The 18,207-nt window shown below is 49.1% G+C and overlaps 1 long non-coding RNA gene across 1 annotated transcript; it reads right to left on the minus strand.

The window, feature by feature from the left end:
- Window positions 1-44: 44 nt before the first annotated feature.
- On the minus strand, window positions 45-17,950 carry LOC144330400 (uncharacterized). Its single transcript, XR_013396555.1, has 7 exons — window positions 17,670-17,950; window positions 16,936-17,042; window positions 10,692-10,773; window positions 4,162-4,252; window positions 2,185-2,364; window positions 1,977-2,050; window positions 45-1,488 (listed from the first exon to the last, which is right to left on the minus strand). It is a non-coding gene; the product is annotated as an uncharacterized LOC144330400 (long non-coding RNA).
- Window positions 17,951-18,207: the final 257 nt, after the last annotated feature.

Raw genomic sequence — 18,207 nt, forward strand, 5'->3', positions numbered from 1 at the left:
CTTCCCCTTCATCTTTCCTTTTCTTTCTCTCTTACTTTCCCTTCTTTTTCTGTTTCTTCCTTTCCTTTCTTCTCTCTTTTCCTTGAAAATGTCCTCTATGAAAGCAATGCACGCTCATTGCCAATATAACAGAACTCCGGGAAGGAACTAAAACCAACCCAAGGTGACTCTTCATGAGTGTGGAGCCCCTCATTCCACACTCGCCTCTCTGTGTCCCTCTCCCTCACACTTGCAAATACATATTTTGAAAACAAGGGCAGGGTGATGTTATCCTTTTGTAGCCTGCCAGTATCTTCTTACTCCCAGGGCACCCCTTCTTTCCTGCACCCTTCTTTCCATGCCCATAAATAAGTCTTGAATGGCCGAGCCTCGCACTCAAATAGATGAACAGCAGGAGTCCATGGGTGCGCATCCCAGATGTTAGGGATGTTTCATTATTACAAACAAAGTCGGGGTGAGCAGCCTATAAGCGCAGCTCTGTACCCCGTTACCCCAGCTAGTAACATGTCTTAAAGTGAAGCAGCTCCGAAGAGAAGTATGTACACCTTTAAAGATACCTGTTTTGCCACATTTTCTGGAGCTGCCTTCAGGAAGCCTGTTTGACTTTTATTGTTTTGTATTTTCCTATTGCTCGCTCTCTCTCCTTTTATTTTTAAGTGAAAAATTACAAAGACAATGGTTGAATCCATCCTCCATATTAAATTTTAAATACAGAAGAACAGAGCAGAAAATGCAAAGCCTCCCTCAGAGCGGGAGCTTTCAAACTATTCATCAGGGCCCAGCAGCAGGGCATGAAATCAATTTATCAGCTCAAGTCAAGCATTTGGAAGGATGAAATAAAATAAACACAGTAAGAATAGCAGCGTATATTTCACCTAGGGTAGCTGGAGTTTCTGCAACTTTGGCTTCAGTTATACATATCATGTGTGAGTGTGTGTGTGCCTATGTGTATGTGGGAGTGTATGTGTGAGCATATGTATGTGTGTGTACCAGGTGGTTGAAATGAAGCGTATTTCTCCTGAGGGATCGAAAATGTTTGCAAGCCACCACCTGATCATCACCATTCCTCCCTCAACCAGGACAGCCCCTGTTGACTGTTGGGTGTGTTTCTCTCCAGATTCTATTTCACATATTGATCATCCGATATGTCATATTCTCAGATGAGAACAAGCACATTCTCAGACATATTTTCCCTAATTGGGATCACGCCACATAGTGTTTGATGACCCCCCCCACACACACACACACACTGTTCTCATGCCTCTCCCACCCTGGCCCCCTCACCTGTCAATCCGTCTAATCCGAGCAGGTCTTCACCTGCAGGCTGATTTGTGCCTGGCACCATCCGGATGGCTGAGGCCCCTTGAGGAATGCTGGGATCAGTGGGGAGCAGGGTGAGGAGACAGCCATTGCTGGTGTCGCAGTCATCATCACCCTCACAATTAGTATCTTTTCAAGGTCCAGTGTGGCCTTAGCAGATGGTTTAGCCTTGAGCAAGGAGAGGGAGGAAGGGCATTAAAAGAGTTCATAGAAAGGGTCTTATTCGCCCCTTGAAGGCACAGGTGGCTTCCCGGGACGGCATAGATAGAAGGAAGGGCATCCCTGGCAGAGGGCACTGCCAGTGCAAAGCCCTGGAGGCCTGAAGGCATATGTCATGTTCAGAAAGCAAGGAGTCCCCAGTGTGGCTACAAAGCAGCAGGGTGACAAGGGCAGTGAAAAGGAGGAGAGGCAGAAGGGCCCAGCCAGCTTGGGAAGAGCCTTAGGAACCAGCTTGCAACTCTGCTGAGCCTTTGGGGACAGGAGCCTCAGACAGGAAGGTGGGGCAGGCAGTCAGATGGGGAGGAGCCATGGGAGGCCCGAGGATGGGACTGGGGGCACATCCATCTACCCACCCCGATGAGGGTAGGCAGGTGTACTTTCAGGGCTCAGGCTGGCCTCTCCACCTTCCACCCAGCAACTCTCCTCTAGGAACTTACCTGGAGGGAATAACCAAACTGGTAAACAAAGGGGTGAAGAGGTACCAGGAGGTCCATGGACCCCTCTGATCCACCTGCAGGGGAGCAAGAAGAGTAGGAAGTGACATTGGCGCACTTGCTCCAGGGGCCAGGTGCTACGCAAGTGAGTTATCAGGACGGCCTGATTTGGTCATCCTAACACTCCTCTTAGATGAATGTGATCACTCACCTCATTTCACTGATGAAGACACTGAGGCTCGGCATGTTTGGAGTGAGCTGGGCAAGGCGTCACGGGCTGACCTGTGTTCCTCCAAAGACTTTGTTCCCCAAAAGTCTTTGTTCCCCCAAAAGTCATGTTGAAGTCCTAACCTGCATTTCTGAGGAAATGAGGGTTATTTGGAGATAGGGCCTAGAAAGAGGTGAGAATGTTGAAATGAGGTCATTAGGGTGGGCCCTGATCCAACATGGCTGGTGTCCCTATAAGAAGAGATCAGGATACAGACACACAAAGGAAAGGCCATATAAGGACACAGTAAGAAGGCGGCCATCTACAAGCCAAAACAGACCTCAATAGAAACCATCCTGGCTGACATCTCGGTCTTGGATTTCCAGCCTCCATAATTGTAAGAAAATTAATTTCTTTTGTTCAAGCCACCCACCTGTGGTATGTTACTATAGCAGGCCCAGCAAACCAATACCAAGGTCATATACTAGAAAGTGGTTTTGACCATAAGCCTGTCTGACCCCAGTGTCTGGGGGTTTCACTTCAGGCTCCCCAGCATCCCTTCCAGAGGCTAAAACAACTCAGGACACTGAGATTTTGCACTCTAGGGTGACAGGAAAACTCAGCTTATAGGACAGCAGGTCTGAACTGGGGCAGTGAGTGTGTGTGCTCTTTTTTAAATATCTGCAGAGACACTCACACACATACAGCTCTAGAAAAATCTACCCCGAGGTATTCGCAGTAGTTGTCTTTGTGTGGGTGGGATTATGAGCGTTTTCTTACTTTCTTCTTGTTGCTTCTATGTAGCCTGTGATTTTTCTATAGTGAATGTGTATTCCTCTTATGGCAGAAAAATAAAATGCAAAACAGCAAAAACAGTGGCTTTGGTAAGTGGAATCCTGGAGGCAGGGAGGCCAGGGCATGAGGCAGACACAGGTTCAGGCTGGAGATGGTGAGTTCTGGGCTAGGCCGAGGGTAGGAGATAGGGGGGTGGGGCCAGGGGAAGGGAAGAGGGGGCAGGGTGGTGCTGTGGCAGTGAAAGGCTTGGGGGGTTGGGGGGATGGCAGGGGTAAGGGCTGCTGAATAAAGTACAGGACACCCAGTTAAATCTGAATTTCAGATAAACAATTAATACAAAATGTTTCTAGTATAAGTATACCCCATGCAGTATCTGGGACACACTTGTGCTAAACAATGATTTGTTGTTTATCTGAAATTCACATTCAGCTGGACAGTCTGGGTTGTTTGTTTATTTTTCTAAATATAACAGCCCTGAATGGAGGAAGAGTGGACAATGGTATAATCTGAGGCCCTGGGAGGAGCAGTCTCAGAGCTCAAAGGATGGGTTGAGAACAATGAAGCCATGGTCCCTGAGGTCTTCAGTTCCAATTTCCAGAAATGGTTGAATGCCTGTGGCCAGACAGAGGCCCCCAGACTCTCCAGAGACTGCATCTGATGACCTGGGGCTAAGGAAGAAATCACCATCAGCACAGCCAGCTACATAAGCTGCAGGGCTCAGTGCAAAATGAAAATGTGGGGTCCTTTTCAAAAAGCAGGGGAGGGTGCCACTAAAGGTACCAAATATAAAGCCTTTTCCTTTCTTCCATGGCATCTCAACTTGTCATGGTGCTTATTTGCTATATAATTCATTATAAACAAAGAAAATAACATTTTAAATTATGTGTTAGTCTGGGTTATCCAGCGAAACATAGCTAATGGGGGGGGAGAGAGAGAGAGACTTCAATTTACTGCAAGGAACTGGCTCATAAATATGACCCCAAAAGCAAAAATAGACAAAGGAGATTGCATCAAACTAAAAGGCAAAAGAAACAATCACCAGAGGGAGGAGGCAACCTAAGGAATGGGAGAAAATATCTGATGAGGGGTTTATCTCTGAAGTATATAAGAAACAAAAAAAGTTAATTGCAACCAAACAAATAACCCAAATTAAAGAAAGGGCAAAGGCTGAAGCTGGTGGCTCACCTGTAATTCCAGCTTTGAGAGGTTGAGGTAGGAGGATCGCTTGAGGTCAGGAGTTCAAGACCAGCCTGGGCAACATGGCAAGACCCCATCTCTTAAAAAAAAAAAAAAATCGACATCTTTCAAAAAGAAAACATACAAATGGCCAACAGATACAGCTGACCCTTGAACAATACAGGTTTGAATTGCAAAGGTCCACTTAGCTGTAGAATATTTTCAATCAAACACAGGTCAAAAATACAGCATTTGCAGGATGTGAAACCTGCATATACAGAGGGCTAACTTGATTTTTTGTCTATTTGAGTTCCACAGGGCCAACTGAGGGACCTGAGTACACTCAGATTTTATAAATCCGCGAGCCCTGGACCCAATCCGCTGTGTACACAGAGGGGCGAGCATATGTGAAAACAAAAATGCCCCACATCACTAATCATCAGGAAAATGCAAATCAAAACTACAATGAGCCATCATCTCACACGTGTTACAGTGGCTGTCAAAAACCAAGAGAGACAGCAAGTGTTGGCCAGAATATGGAGAAAGATAACCCCTTGCAACACTGTCAGTGGGAATGTAAACTGGTGTAGCCAATATTGAAAAAAGTACGGAGGTTCCTCAAAATATTAAAAATAGACTACCGTATAATCCAGCAATTCCACTTCCAGGTATATATCCAAAGGGAATGAAATCAGTATGCCAAAAAACAGCTCTGCCCTCCCAGGTTCACTGCAGCACTATTCACAATAGCCAAGATACAGAACCAGCCTAAATGTCCATCACTGAATAAATAAAGAAAATGTGATACATATATGTAATAGAATAGTATTCAGCCATAAAAAAAGAATGAAATCCTGTCATTTTTGACAACATGGATGAACCTAGAAGACATCATGTTAAGTGAAATACACCAGACACAGGAACACAAATACCGCACAACCTCGCTTACGTGTAGAATCTAAAAAAGTTGAACTCATCGAAGCAGAGGGTAGAAGGGTAGTTACCAGGGGCTGAGGGTGGTGGAGAAATGGGCAGATGTGTGCTTGTCCCTGGGCTGAGCACTGTATAGGCAGCAGTGGACGCTTGCCACCACAGTGCACCAGTGACTCAGGGAGGTCATGGCCAGGGCTGGGCAGAGGAAGGTACCAGGGAGACGTAGCTGTATATACAAAGGCCAAGAAACTGCAAAACACGTCATTCAATCAGAGATGTAATGCAGGTGCGTGCCTGTATGTGATGTGTGTGTTGTCTGTGTTCATGTGTTCATGTGTGTAATGTGCAAGTATCTGCACATGTGTGTGCTTTTGTGCATATGCATGTGTGATTGTGCATGTGTGTCTGCATGTGTGTTCATGTGTGAGGATGTGTAATGTCTAATGTGTACATGTCTTTGCACATGTGTGTGAGCACGTATAGGGGTATACCACATAACATCATCACTCTCTACAGCCTTGCTGAGTCCCTGATGCCCACCAGGCCTGTCCCTGTCCCCAGTGCCATCCCAACAGAGCAGGCAGGACAGCTGGAGAAACAGAAATCAACAACACAGAAAGCCTGAGAGGTGGGAAACCCAAGGAGGGAGGTGAGGGAGGGCTTCCTGGAGGAGCTGTATCATGAAGAAGAATTGGGGGAAAACCTCCAGGATGGAAGAAATGTCGTGTATGGAGCCTTGGCAGCGAGGGCCATCCTGGCAGGTGTCGACATCCTGGCAGGTGTCGGCAATGGCAGTGAAGTCCACGAGACCAGGGAGGGAGAGGGCAAGGACAAAAGGTGAGGCTGGAAGACACTGTATGGAGTTGACCCTTTACCTTGAAGGCCCAGGGGAGAGATAGGAAAGCGCCATGCACATAAGCAGAGGGGGAAGGAGGAGGGTATCTGTGCTGAGAGGCTGCTTCTACATCATGATGGCCTAATCACCTGAAGGAAGATGCTGGGTTCCAGCTCCATCTTGGCCGCAGCCCTGTGTTCCCTGGCCTGGACTTCCTCCTCCACTTTTTGGAACTACTGGGCCCAATCCTGATGCTCTGGGCGGAGTTCAGGACTGCCAAACACAGCAGTGAGGGCAACACCAGGCTCCAGGTCCACATTCACAGCAGTGAGGGCAACACCAGGCTCCTGCTCCACGTGCACAGCAGTGAGGGCAGCACCAGACTCCAGTTCCACGTGCACAGCAGTGAGGGCAGTGCCAGGCTCCAGTTCCACATGCACAGCAGTGAGGGCAGCGCCAGGGTCCGGCTCCACGTGCACAGCAGTGAGGGCAGCAACAGGCTTCAGCTCCACGTGCACAGCAGTGAGGACAGCACCAGGCTCTGCCCCATGTGTACTACATGTCCCAGCCCCCCAGCACTCTCCCTGGAGAAAGAACTTGAGCCCTCTCTAACCACCCCTGCCTGTGGCTGCACCCCGACCTTCGCAGCCATCCCAGTGGGGACCCATCCTCCTCTAAGGGCAATACAGAACCAGAAACCACAAAGCACTATTCTTGTATGGAATACCCTGAAGGCCCAGAGAAGATTCCACTTAAAAGTTCCACTGGTTGCAGGAGTTTGCCTACTGTTGGTCTTCCCAGATTCATCTCTAAATTCAATGCAATTCCACACAAAATCCCAAGAGGGCTATTTACAAGTGTATCCCAGCATTCACATGAAAGAGTAGGACCAGGCGTAGCCAGGAGAAATTTTGGAGAAGAAATAATTGGAGAGACATTATGCTCCCATTCCTTCCTTTGACAAATATTTATTCAAGGCCTAAAATGAGCCAGTCATGATTCCTGCTCCACGGGAAATAGTACCAGCAAAATCCCACCCAAATGGAGCTCACACTCAGCTTAGGGGAGAACAATAATAAACACATAAGCTTTGGGTGGTAATAATAAGTCAACATTAAATAGTTTGAAGGTGTTATGAAGAAAAATAAGGTCAGTGATTCTGTTATTTATTCATATGCAATGGATCACCCCAAAACACAGTGGCTTAAACCAACAGCAAGGATGTTATCACCATTTCTTGAAGCTCTGGAGGCTGACTGGGCTCTGCCGGATGGTTCGTGCTGGAGGTTTCTCTCAAAGTTGCAGTCAGATGGCTGTTGGGCTGTGTCATCTCGAGGGCTTCACATTTCTGGTGGCCTTGGCTGGCTGGCTGCTGGGAACTCCCGAGGCCTGAGGCTGGAATACCCACATGGTATCTCTCCAGGCAACCTGGCTTCCTGACCACAGGTCAGCCTGCCCTCTGTGTGAGCATCCCAAGAGAATCCACGGGTGGCATTGTGACAGCTAAGCCTCAGAAGTTACAGAGCATCACTTCTGAAAATTCCATTTGTCCGGGCAGTCACAGGAGTCTGCCTGGCTCCAGGTAGGGGGCATGGACCCCCATTTGATAGAAGAAGTCCCAAGGTCACACTGTGGAAAGAGCATGGGGAAAAGAAAGATGGCGGCTGGCACCTTTGGAAAAAACATTCTGCCAAGTCCAGCATAAGGGAACAGAGCGACTTACAGTCAGAATGAGGAGGCCCAGCAACACGCAGAATATACAGGTAGACCGCAGGATAGAGCAGAGCCCGCAGAGAGGCTCTTCAGCATGTGGGGGCGCGGCTTGCAGCGGAGGGACTGTCAGTCATCAGCGGGAACGGACGTCTGCTCCATAAATCTCCTGGGGACCAATGAGGAGAAAAGCACAGTGGAGGAATCCCACGCAATCCTCAGAAATAAGTAGCCCGTCGATAAAGACCTGAATATGAACAACAAACTGCTCTAACTCCTAGAAAAATACATAGAAGAGTATCTGTGTGCTGCAACAAGACACCACCTCACACCCATCAGGATGCTACTATATTTTTTAGAAAGACAGAAGGTAAGTGTTGGGGAGGATGTGGAGAAATTGAAACCCTTGTGCAGTTTGGTGGGAATGTAAAATGGTGTGATAGAAAACAGTATGGAGGTTCCTCAAACCACTAAAAATAGAATTGCCATATGATCCAGCAATTCTACTTCTGGGTATATACCCCAGAGAATTCAAAGCAGGGTTTTGAAGAGATATTTGTACACTCACGCTCATAGCAGCATTGTTCACAGTAGCTAAAATGTGGGAGCAACCTAATATGGTTTGAATGTCCTGCCCAAATCTCGTGATGAATTGTGATCCCCAGTGTTGAAGGTGGGGCCTGGTGGGAGGGGTTTGGGTCATGGGGGCGGATCCCTCATGGTTGGGTGATACCCTTGCAATAGTGAGTGAGTTCTTGTGAAACCCGGATGTTACAAAGTGTGGCATCCCCCACCCCTCACTCTCTTTCTTGCTCCAGCTTTCACCATGTGAAATGTTCGCTGCTGGTTCACCTCCACCATGAATAAAAGCTTTCTCAGGCCCCCCCAGAAACAGATGCTGGCACTATGCTTCCTGTACAGCCTGCAGAACCAGGAGCCAGTTAAACCTTTTTCTTATAAATTGCCTAGTCTCACGTATTTCCTTTATAGCAATGCAAGCACGGCCTAACACACAACCCAAGTGACTGGTGAATGGATAAACAAAATGTGGTCTCTCCATACAATGGAATATTATTAATCCATGAAAAGGAATAAAATCCTGACACAAGCTGCAACACAGGTGAATCTTGAAGACATTATGCTAAGTGGAATTAACCAGACACAAAAGGACAAATACAGTATGATTCTACTTACATGAGGTACTTAGAGTAGTCAAATTCATAGGAACAGAAAGTACAATGCTGGTTGCCATGGGTGGGGGCAGAGAGAGAAGGGAGAGTGGAGAGCAATTTAATGGGTGTAGAGTGTCAGTTTTGTAAGATGAAGACAGTTCTGGGGATTTTTAATTTACCACAATTAAAAATTATACATAGACATGCATACATATATATAATAAATTGTGTGTATATATAACAAATTGTATATGTATATACAACTTTTTAAAATAATGTCTTCGTGGTGTTACATAATCTTAGGATAGGGAAAACTGTCCTATTTAAAACAGGAAAAAAAGCACTCATAAAGGAAATATTGCTATATGACCAAATTGACATTTTCTCTGGAACAGAAGATGCTATCACAAAGCTGGGACATGCACTGCATTTCCCCTGTCCCTGCACACCTGTGGTCACCTCTGCATCTCTCTGCCCTATGAGACAGGTGGTCGTCTGGACTCTCCAGCCACAGCTCTCTTCCTTGGGCCCTGTGGGAGGGCTTGGGACTTGGCCAGCAGGAGCCCAGGCAGGAGGCTGTAGGGCTGAGAAGGGCCAGGTGAGGAATCTTAGTCCCAGGACCCTTCGACAGCACCACGTGGGTTTGCATAAGACCAGCTGGGCAGCTTTCTGCACGCAGCTCCGTCTCCTTCCAGACCTGGGGATGGCAGGGCTGTGGCTCAGTGCCTGCTTGGGGAACTGCAGCAGCCCCTGTTGGTTTCTCAGTGCCTTTGCTGTTAGTCCCTCTCTTAAACTCTCCTCAAAAACCAAATTTGAGGGTGCCAGTTGTTTCCCTGTTTGTTAGAAAGGGATAAGGCCAACACTGGAAGCATATTCCTGGCACACATAAGCCATGGGAGGATATGCAGCCAGCCCTCTGTATCTGCAGATAGCTCTGCATCCTCAGAGTCAACTAGCTGAGAATCAAAAATATTTTTTAAAATAAATAATAATAATAGGCCGGGTGCAGTGGCTCATGCCTATAAATCCCAACACTTTGGGAGGCCAAGGCAGGTGGATCACCTGAGGTCAGGAGTTCAAGACCACCCTGGTCAATGCAGTGAAACCCTGTCTCCACTAAAAATACAAAAATTAGCCAGGCGTGATGGCATGCACCTGTAATCCCAGCTACTCAGGAGGCTGAGGCAGGAGAATGCTTGAGTCAGGGAGGCAGAGGTTACAGTGAGCCAAGATCGCACCCGTGCACTTCAGCCTGGGCGACAGAGTGAGATGTCATCTCCAAATAAATAATAATACGAGTTTGAAATATACCCTTTAACAACTACGCACATAGCATTTACATTATATTGTCTATTACAATCTAGAGATGATTTAAAGCACAGGGAGGATGTGCATAGGTTATAAGCAAATACCATACCACTTTAGATCAGGGACTTGGGCATCTGTGGATATTGGTATCTGTGGGAGGCCTGGAACCGATCCCCCAGGATACCAGGGATGTCTGCACACAGTGAATGTCTACAACACAATAGAGAGACGACAGAGTGAAAACTGCTGACTGCCTAGTGGAAAAGGGAGTGGCCCACAACCACACGTCGGGGAGAGCCACCTTCCACACTCAGCAAAGATGTCCCATCCTAATCCCCAGAAGCTATTTTTGTGTCACCGCGTATGGCAAAAGTGGCTTTGCCGATGTGGTGAAGTGGACTTTGAGATGGGGAAAGCATCCTGGATGACCTGGGTGGGCTCAGTGTCGCCACAGAAGTCTCCATAGCAAAGGAAAGAGATTTAAAAACACTGCACTGCTGGCTTTGAAGATGGAGGAAGGAGGCACGAGCCAAGGAGAGGTGTCTCGAGAAGCTGGGAAGGGAGAAGAAAAACATTCTTACCTAAAGTCTTCAGGAGGGTGCAGTCCTGCCGACACCTTGCTTTGCCCAGTGAGACCCGTGTCAAGACATCTGGCCTCCACAACTGTAAAAGAGTACAGCATCTATGTTGCTTGAAGCCACTAAGTGGTGCTGATTTGTTTCAGCAGCAACAGGAAACTCATACACCTTCACCAGGAATCATGGAGAAGCAAACAAAAATGACAAACATGACAATGGCACACATTCCACACCAAACAGGTGACACCGAAGGGTCCAAGACACAGAGAAGCTGGAGTGCAGGACAGGAGGCTCGCTTGGGAGAACAGCTTAGCAGCATTCCAGGACACTGGACGCGCCCACACCCACAACTTGGCGAAGCTACTGTGAGCCCTGTAGCCCAGTGTGGTCTCAGGGATGGCCCCCAGTAGCCACGCATGTGTGGGCCCCTCCCACATTGGTGCTGGGTGAGTTTGTGTCTTGCTTTAACCAGGGGAAGGCACAGCCTGGGTGTCTGGGTCCGGGCCATAGGGAAGCCTGGCAGTTTCTGCTTTCATACTTCTGTGGACCCAGAACCCCAATGGATGGACCAGCTACTCTGCTGGAGTGGCCACGGGGAGAGGGAGAGAGGCCAAGCCATCCCAGTGTCCCCCTGAGCCTTCCACTCTAGCCGCCATCTGACTGTGAGTGAGACCAGCAGAACAGCCTGCTGACCCCAGTTAAGCCACAGAAGCAAGACAAATAATCAACAGGTTGCTTTAAGCCACTGAGTTCTGAGTGGTGTGTTAGGCAGCATTAGGAAATCAGAGAATCTGGACCGGGGACCTTCCCCAGAAGCACAAGGAGAATCCCCCCACTGGTGAAGCCCTGGAATGGCATGCAAGGGGTTGGGCGTAGTTGGGTTCACCTGTGGTCTACAGAGCAGTGGACTCCTCACAGCAGCTAGGATGAAGGAGCTGGATCAACACGTCCCACCATGGGTGAGCCTCAGAGGTATCACATGGCTATTGGAGACTCCATTTATGTGAAATTTCCAGCAGAGATAAATCCAGAGACAGAAAGCAGATTGGTGGTTGTCTGAAGGGGGACTCCGGGTCAGGGGGCTGGTGTACTGCTTAATTGTATGAAGTCTCCTTTAGGGGTGCCAGAAATATTTCGGAACTAGATTGAGGTGACAGCCACACTGCGTTGTGAATGTGCTGAGTGCCTCTCAAGCATACACTTTAGAATGCTTAATTCTATGTTGCGTGAATTTTACCTCAATAAAAGAAAATTATGTGGAGTGGAAAAAGCCATTTGCAGAAGGATATGTGCGAACCGATGTGTATGAAAAAGTACACAAATAATCTCAAATGGATTTATGGATGTACACAGTAAAAACATAAAAACAGCTACAGGAAATGTGGTAATCAACCTCAAAAGAGTGTCTCATCCAGGGAGAGAGAGGGGAATGAGTTCTGAAAGAGGATGGGGCAACGGCGAGGGAGTGGGGTTCCAGCCGAATCAAATGTTTATTTCCTGTTTAAAAACCAAAAGCAAATGTTGCTCTGCATTGAATCTGAGTAGTGGGCATGGATGGGGTTATACTTTTCGGTATGTTTGAAATATGTCATAATTTAGCATAGAAAACAGAACCCAATCCCATTTCCCTGTTCTCCCAAAAAAGAGGCACCCTGGCGCTGGCACGTTGTCAGGCTTCTCCGAGAGGCTCTTCTGTGGGAAGATCTCAGGCCCTTCTCACCCAGGGTGGTGCACAGGGCCAAGGTTAGGGCGGGCAGGCTTGGAGGAGCTCACCCCAGGAAAAGCTGACACATGGTGCTTTCTGCAGCTGGGCCCCCTAAGTGCATCTTTACAGCAACACTCCAAAGAAGGCCTGATTATAACTCCCATTTTGCAGATGAGGAAACTGAGGCATGGGCAGTTACATGACCCAGGTGGCAGGAGACAAGCTGGGATTCCACCCCAGGCAGCTGAGCTCCCAAGGGCACGCCTGACTGCATTTACTACCCTGCCTGGCATCCCAGACACTGTCCCGCCTGAGTCCAAGTGATTGCACACGTCTGCCTGGGCTGCACCTGAAGTCCTGGGGGTTGGCACTTCCTTTTCAGAATATGTGCCGCCCTCACCAACCCACTGTCTGTGAGCCTCATGTCTACAGACTTCCAGCACCCACCCTCAGATGAGCCAAAGGAAGAGGAAATAACAGGTGAACCCCACAACCCCTGGAGGCCCCCAGATAGGGTCTGAGGACTTTGAAATTGGCTCAGTGATCACCTTTGACTCCTAGTCCAGACAACTCTCCGCTGTGACTCCTGCGGTGCCTTGCACTCACTGTCACCCACAGACATGTACAAGGAGGGTTTTCAAGCCACTCCTCTGAACCTGGTGGACAGCCACTGAGCTGTGAGCCTGGGAAGCCCCTGACGCCACTGCACAGGCTCTGAGTAGCAAGTGCAGGGGACAAGCAGCTGCTGTCTCGCCATGCCTCAGTTGTCCTCCCCGGTGAAATGGGGATGGTCCTGCCTGCCTCACTGGGTGTGTAAGGACTGAATGGGCTGGTACCTGCAAAAAGCTCCCGGAGCAGTACGTGGTAGCCGGCCTTGAAATTTCTATATGTTGCCATTACTGATCAGGAGAGGCCTGGGCTGGACATTGGTGAAGCGTTTGCTCTCAATTTTGCTGCCACCATCAGTGTGCTAAGCTCCTTCCCTCCTAGACCCAGTGCTCACATCAGTGCAAGGGGTGAATAGACAGCCTGGAGCCAGAAGAGCTGCCCAGACTCTGCCCTAAGGCTGAAAGCCCTCCCTCTTCCTGGGCCAGCTGGGATCCCTGGAGAGCCTGATGTTCCCAGAGCCCCTGTCCCCTCTGCTGTGATCCCTAGCAGAGCCTCATGGGCAATCCCCCCAGCTGGCCCTGCCTGAGCTCCCTGGCTGTCCCCCAGCAAACATCCACAGAGCCCTGTGAGGCAGGATTCCTGCAATGGGGTGTCCATAGTGCTCACACTGCCAGGAAGCTGCAGAGGTGGGATTTAAGCTCAGGGCTGTGGACCTCTGAAGCCCCACTCCTTCCCCCTCCTAGGGAAAGAGCACAGTCACCGCTGCATTCAGGCTCTGGGGCCAGGTTGCCAAGGCTGAATCTTGCGCTACCACTTATGAACTGTGTAAGCAAGTAAGAGCTTGTTCTGTCGTGCCTGTGTCCATATTTGTAAAAGGGAGGACAATAGTAGCACTGATATCAAAAAAACAAACAAACAAAAAAAAAAAAACTCATTCTTTTTCTATGGCTGCATAGTATTCCACGGTGTACGTGTACCACATTTTCTTTATCCAGTCTATTGTTGACAGGCATTTAGGTTGATTCCATGTCTTTACTATTGTGAGTAGTGCTGCTATGAACATATGTGTGTATGTGTCTTTATTATACAACAATTTATATTCCTTAGGGTATGTACCCAGTAATAGGATTGCCGGATGGAATGGTATTTCTGTTTTCAGGTCTTTGAGGAATCGCCACACTTTCTTCCACAATGGTTAAACTAATTTACACTCCCAGCAACAGTGTATAAGTGTTCCTTTTTCTCTGCAACCTCGCCAGCCTCTGTTATTTTTTGACTTTTTGATAATGGTCACTCTGACTAGTGTGAGATGCCATCTCATTGTGATTTTGATTTGCATTTCTCTAATAATCAATGACGCTGAGCTTTTTTTCATATGATTGTTGGTCGCATGTATTTTTCTTTTGAAAAGTGTCTGTTCATGTTCTTTGCCCACTTTTTAAAGGGGTGGGTTGGCTGTTTTTCTGGTAAATCTGTTTAAGTTCCTTATAGATGCTGGATATTAGATCTTTGTTGGATGCATGGTTTGCATAAATTTTCTCCCATTCTGTAGTTGTCTGTTCACTCTGTTGAGAGTTTCCTTTGCTATGCAGAAGCTCTTTAATTAGATCCCATGTGTCAATTTTTGCTTTTGTTGCAATTGCTTTTGGCATCTTCATCATGAAATCTTTGCCCATCCCTGTGTCCTGAATGGTATTGCCTAGGCTGTCCACCAGGATTTTTATAGTTTTGGGTTTTACATTTAAGTCTTTAATCCATCTTAATTCTTGTATATGGTAGAAAGAAGGGGTCCAGTTTCAATCTTCTGCATATGGCTAGCCAGTCATCCCAGAACCATTTATTGAATGGAGAGTCCTTTCCCCATTGCTTTTCGCCAGGTTTGTTGAAGATGAGATGGTTGTAGGTGTGCAGCTTTATTTCTGGATTCTCTATTCTAGTCCATTGATCTATGTGTCTGTTTCTGTACCAGTAATCATCTTGTATTCTTTCAAATATTGTCCAGGCCACTTGAGAAGGAAAAGCAGCCAGTGGCTATCAGGAAGAGGGAGCTCAGCACAATTCCTAGAGTTATAAATTGTCTTTGGATGCCTGAGTAAAAAGGGGCTTAGAAAGGAATTTGTCCAAGACCCTCATCTTACAGGGGATGCCTGATGTCTGAATGCTGTTGTGACAGGGCCACCCAGCAGCCAGTGGTTCGAGCTGGGATGTGATACCCACTAAAGCCTTCTCCTGCTACATCCCTGCAGCCCCCGGCTGGCAGCAAAGGTGAGCAGCAGCACTTGTAAGAGAAAAATTATAAATAAGTGAGACTTTCTAAAGCACACAGAGGCAGGAAGAAAGCAGAGCAGTCACCCGGGGGCTGTGTCACAGAGTCTGGCATGCTGTGAGCCTGATACAAGTGAAAAGAGGTTCTCCGCAATGCTGGGCTGGAGCCATCCCTGCAAGGTTCTTTCCCCTCCCTCTTGGAGGGAAAAGGGCTTTTCTTCACCTAATGACTTTCTTTCCATAGCCATAATTTGGGCAAATGTACTTCCTGACAACAGGCACATCAGCCTGGGGGCTTCTGGGGCTCCTTACACCCTGTGCCACACAGGAAGGAGGGAAGCGTCTGATCAAGTGGCCAGCTGCAAAGAGCAGAGTCCTGGGCCAGACAGTGGGCTCCAATCCCTGCCCTCGAGGGGTCGGCTCTCGGCGGTCTGGTAGCACTAGTTTCATCTGGAATCTCTCAGGGCCAACCTGGTTCTTCCCACGTGTCCTGGGTCCCTGCTCCACACCAAGCCCAAGGCCAGGATGTTGAGCACCACTGAGTCAGGCTGGAGGAGCTGGTCTAAGGGAAAAAGCTCCCTCAGTGCTGTACAGAGAGCGGCCTCGGTCAGAGTGGTCTCTACCTGGGATCCAGGTGGGCCAACACTGGATGGCTTTGCCCCATGAGACAGTGAGGGAAAATATGTCAGAGATGTGGAAGGAATAGAGCAGGCAAGAAATGGGGCTGCAGTGGCGGGGGAGGGGGGCAGCCAGGGGCAGGGATTTGGGCAGAATAGAAGATGGGAGTCATGTGGATCTGGCTTGTTCAGAGCCCAGACCTGGCACCTGCCTGCTAAGGTGACTGTGAGTATTCGTGGGAGAGAATGCAGGCAACCGGCTACACAGAGCAAGCGCTCATGGAAGGCCAGCTGCTATCACTGTGGCGGAGGGCCTGCCTTGGCTTCTCAGCAAGATGTCTTGCCAAACCCATTAAAAGGCTCACTCTGGGCCGGGTGCAGTGGCTCATGCCTGTAATCCCAGCACTTTTGGTAGGCCAAGGCGGGAGGATTGCTTGAGCCCAGGAGTTGGAGACGAGCCTGAACAACAAAGTTGTTCCACAAAAAATCAAAAAATTAGCCGAGTGTGGTAGTGCATGCCTGTAGTCCCAGCTACTTGGGAGGCTGAGGCAGGAGGATGGCTTGAGCCCAGGAGGTCAGGCTGCAGTGAGCTGTGATCATGCTACTGCACTCCAGCCTGGGCAACAGAGTGAGACCCTGTCTTTAAAAAAAAAAAAGATCGCTCTGACCACAGTAGGAATCTATCTGTGGCAGATGGCGGGTGTCTCCACTGAGGCCCATGTGCCCAGTCACCACCTGGACATCTAAGGGAAACTGAGTCAGGGAGCACCAGAATGCCCAGAGAACCATAGGAAACAGCATAAGATTTACAGGGTCTAGGAATATAGGGGATCCCCGGGACCCAAGGTAAGAGGATCAGTGGGAGACCCTGGACTGACAGACCCTGCGGACAGGGGAGGACCTGGGCCCTCCCAAAGTTGGGAGAGCTTGCAGCTGAGGGTGAGGGAACTAGGAGCCACCACCCCCATCCCAAAACTGGGCTAGTCAGCAGACCCACCCCCATCCTTCAAACAGCCCTCCTTTGAGGCTGGGGTGACTTTCAGCTGCCTACCTGGGGCTTCTTGTTTTCAAATATTCAGAAACAGCTCCTGGGGCCCGTAGCAGACAACGATTTCTGATTATTAGATGTACGTGGATCTAAGACGTGGAGTTCAGAGCCTAGGGAAGAGTTTCCCTTTCATGCAGAGCAGACTCTGCAAGGGCACCAGAGACCCCGCATTTCTGAGCACACGGCCCCCCATGCTCAGGTGCAGTCTCAGCATCACACGCAGACACATGCTACATTCCAACGTACAAGCACAGACAACACACGGGCCAGGTGTGCACACAGGCACACATACCTCCCACACACATGTGCACACACCCTCATGCCCTCACACAAACCCTCACACCTGCACACACCACACACACACATGCATACACACACACACGGCCCCTTTTACTCAAAGCCACAGACTTCCACGCTCAGGTCCCGCACCTCCCCTCTTCTCTCCTTCCTCCCTAGTTTTTTGGAACAGAGCCTGGGGGCATCTGGGTGAGGGTGTTGGGCCCTGAGTTAGCAAACTGAATCCTCACCTGAGAGGACCAAGAGTGTCCAGAGCTCAGGGTGGAGTGGGGAAATGCTCCTTCCTTGACTAGAGGCAAAAATGCTGTGATACCCTTAGAAGAATCAGAGCCAGTTCTGACCACTTCTCCCAGAATCAGGTAACGGCTCGGGAAGCTACGCTCATCATTCCATACGTCCATCCAAACACCACAGTCCATACATCCGTCCCTCTCTCCTACCCAAAGTCCAGTGGGCTGCAGCAAATATTTTGGCGACCCCTCACTCCGGGCTGGGCCCTGGGACTGCCGTGGCGGGTCCCCCAGTCTCAGTGTCCCCTTAGCTGGAACTCGGGGAGCCCTGCAGTGGCTGGACTGGGCCGAGGCTCAGCCAGGTCTGCAGATCCGGGCGTCTGTGCAGTCCTATGGGGGTCGATAAGGAAATGGGATTCCTTTCACATAAATATGATTTGCACATCCTGGGGACTCCATCTGTGCAGCAAAACCCTTTCTCCCCCGAGGCTGGAGGGCGGGGCCGACGGGGCGGGCAGGGGTGGCGCGAACCAGCACCCGCGTTCCCCGAGGAGAAACATTTTTATCACTTCCGGAAATATGATCGAGCTGTCAAAGCTCATGAACTCCGCTAGTAAATTGTGAAACAGACGTCTCAGTTCTGTTCGGAGCCGCAGAAAACATGACAGCTGTAATCAATTAGGGTGGTTCCTGCCTCTAGCGCCGGCTGCCTCGGATTCCAACAGCATTCCTGGCGACTGTGAGCGCC

The sequence above is a fragment of the Macaca mulatta genome, chromosome 7, assembly GCF_049350105.2.
Source record: "Macaca mulatta isolate MMU2019108-1 chromosome 7, T2T-MMU8v2.0, whole genome shotgun sequence".
In the NCBI taxonomy this organism is placed as follows: Eukaryota; Metazoa; Chordata; class Mammalia; order Primates; family Cercopithecidae; genus Macaca; species Macaca mulatta.